General features: G+C 41.0%; 1 non-coding gene across 1 annotated transcript; it reads right to left on the bottom strand.

The window, feature by feature from the left end:
* Positions 1–1189: 1189 nt before the first annotated feature.
* Positions 1190–1296, bottom strand: LOC114372693. Its single transcript, XR_003658264.1, has one exon. It is a non-coding gene; the product is annotated as a small nucleolar RNA R71 (small nucleolar RNA).
* Positions 1297–2985: the final 1689 nt, after the last annotated feature.

Here is a 2985-nt window from a genome sequence, read left to right as displayed (position 1 = left end):
AAATCAGCTAGAGACGGATTTTAGCGACCACCCATGCTGAATTATTTGGGATTTTTTGTTTTAGTATCTAGGGTTGTTATTTTTGGCTGAATTTTTTTTGTGGTAACTTCTTTTAATCCATATTTTGTGGGAAAAATAGCTAGAGCCTTTAGTTTGGTCAGATTTGAAAGTTCCAAAAAACTAGCAAATTTTGTGTTTGTCAAAACTTCAAACGGCCATAACTTTTGCTCCGGTTATCAGAATCGCAATTATTATATATGCATTTGGGGTAGAAAAAAATTTCCTACGCCGTGGCAGCCTGCCGTAGGCTGGCTGAGGTCTCCATCGTCCAAAAAACGCGATTCTGTCAAAAGTTTTTTATTTTTCAAGTTTTATTCACTTATTTTTCTTAACCTACCAATTTTAGCTTTCATAGTTAGACTTTGAATTTTCGTCTGAAATTTTTTGTGCTATCTTCTCATCATTTTATAAGGTTGCTCACAAAGTTTCAAGTGATTTGGATATCATTTGAGGGTAGCTGTAGTTCAAACCTACACCTTTATTTACATGACAAGGCAACTAGTTGTGTGCATGCTGAATGTAGTGTATGACTAGAGGCAATCCATCTGACTTACAACCCTTTGATCCTGAGATAGATAGGACATTTCATAGATTAGTTAGGCATCATTTTATACCTTTTGATCATTCTGAGCATTCCATAACTGGTGAATCTGTGCATTCTGTTATTGGTGATTTTGAACATCCTGATCTTGAGCATTATAATTTTGAGAATTCTGATTCTAAGCATTCTGATTTTGCACATTCTGAGAACATGGCACAACCTCCACCTCGTGAGAGGACTCTAAGGGAAATGGCTGCACCTGATTTCACCTATGAAAGCTTGTGCATCCAATACCCTGATGAGGATGTCCCATATGTTCTTAAAACTGGACTGATTCATTTGCTTCCAAAGTTTCATGGCCTTGCAGGTGAAGACCCGCACAAACATTTGAAAGAATTTCACGTTGTCTGCTCCACCATGAAACCCCCAGATGTCCAAGAGGATCACATATTTCTAAAGGCTTTTCCTCACTCATTAGAGGGAGTGGCAAAGGACTGGCTGTATTACCTTGCTCCAAGGTCCATCACGAGCTGGGATGACCTTAAGAGAGTATTCTTAGAAAAAATTTTCCCTGCTTCCAGGACCACAGCCATCAGGAAGGATATCTCAGGTATTAGACAACTCAGTGGAGAGAGCCTGTATGAGTACTGGGAGAGATTTAAGAAACTATGTGCCAGTTGCCCCCACCATCAGATTTCAGAACAATTTCTTCTCCAATACTTTTATGAAGGACTCAGTAATATGGAGAGAAGTATGATAGATGCTGCCAGTGGTGGAGCCCTTGGAGACATGACTCCTGCTGAAGCCAAAAATTTAATTGAGAAGATGGCCTCCAACTCCCAGCAGTTTAGTGCCAGAAATGATGCCATAGTCATTAGAGGAGTGCATGAGGTAGCTACAAACCCATCTGCATCATCTGAAACTAAGAAGCTTGAAGGCAAACTGGATGCGTTGGTCAACTTGGTAACCCAGCTAGCCTTGAATCAGAAATCTGTACTTGTCGCAAGGGTTTGTGGTTTGTGCTCTTCTGCTGACCACTATACAGACCTTTGCCCTTCCATGCAGCAACCTGGAGCAATTGAGCAGCCTGAAGCTTATGCAGCAAATATATACAATAGACCTCCTCAACCTCAGCAGCAAAATCAACCACAGCAGAGCAATTATGACCTTTCCAGTAACAGATACAACCCTGGATGGAGGAATCACCCTAACCTCAGATGGTCCAGCCCTCAGCAACAACAACAGCAGCCTGCTCCTTCCTTCCAAAATGCTGCTGGCCCAAGCAGACCATACATTCCTCCACCAATCCAACAACAACAACAACCCCAGAAACAGCCAACAGTTGAGGCCCCTCCACAACCTTCCCTCGAAGAACTTGTGAGGCAAATGACTATGCAGAACATGCAGTTTCAGCAAGAGACCAGAGCCTCCATTCAGAGCTTAACCAATCAGATGGAACAATTAGCTACCCAATTGAATCAACAACAGTCCCAGAATTCTGACAAGCTGCCTTCTCAAGCTGTCCAAAATCCCAAAAATGTCAGTGTCATTTCATTGAGGTCGGGAAAGCAGTGTCAAGGACCTCAACCCGTAGCACCTTCCTCATCTGCAAATGAACCTGCCAAACTTCACTCTATTCCAGAAAAAGGTGATGACAAAAATTTACCTAACAATTTCTGTGCAGGTGAATGTTCTTCCATAGGTAATTCTGATTTGCAGAAGCAGCACATTCCCCCTCTTCCATTCCCTCCAAGAGCAGTTTCCAACAAAAAAATGGAAGAGGCAGAGAAAGAGATCTTGGAAACGTTTAGAAAAGTAGAGGTAAACATACCTCTGTTGGATGCAATAAAGCAAATTCCAAGATATGCCAAATTCTTGAAGGAGCTGTGCACTAATAAGCGGAAGCTTAAAGGAAGTGAACGAATTAGCATGGGCAGAAATGTCTCCGCATTGATTGGTAAATCTGTTCCTCAAATTCCTGAAAAATGCAAAGATCCAGGTACATTCAGCATACCTTGTATCATAGGGAATAGTAAGTTTGACAATGCCATGCTAGATTTAGGAGCTTCTGTTAGTGTTATGCCTCTGTCTATTTTTAATTCTCTATCTCTAGGCCCCTTGCAGTCAACTGATGTGGTAATTCATTTAGCTAATAGAAGTGTTGCCTACCCTGTTGGTTTCATAGAAGATGTCTTAGTTAGAGTTGGTGAACTGATTTTCCCTGTTGATTTTTATATTTTGAATATGGAAGATGGATTTTCTCAAGGATCAGTTCCCATCATTCTAGGCAGACCCTTTATGAAAACTGCTAGAACTAAGATAGATGTTTATGCAGGCACACTGTCTATGGAATTTGGTGACATAACTGTTCATTTTAATATTCT

This window comes from Glycine soja, chromosome 10 (assembly GCF_004193775.1).
Source record: "Glycine soja cultivar W05 chromosome 10, ASM419377v2, whole genome shotgun sequence".
Lineage (NCBI taxonomy): Eukaryota > Viridiplantae > Streptophyta > Magnoliopsida > Fabales > Fabaceae > Glycine > Glycine soja.
The sequence above is the reverse complement of the archived record's forward strand: the minus strand, read 5'-3'. Positions and strand labels throughout refer to the sequence as shown.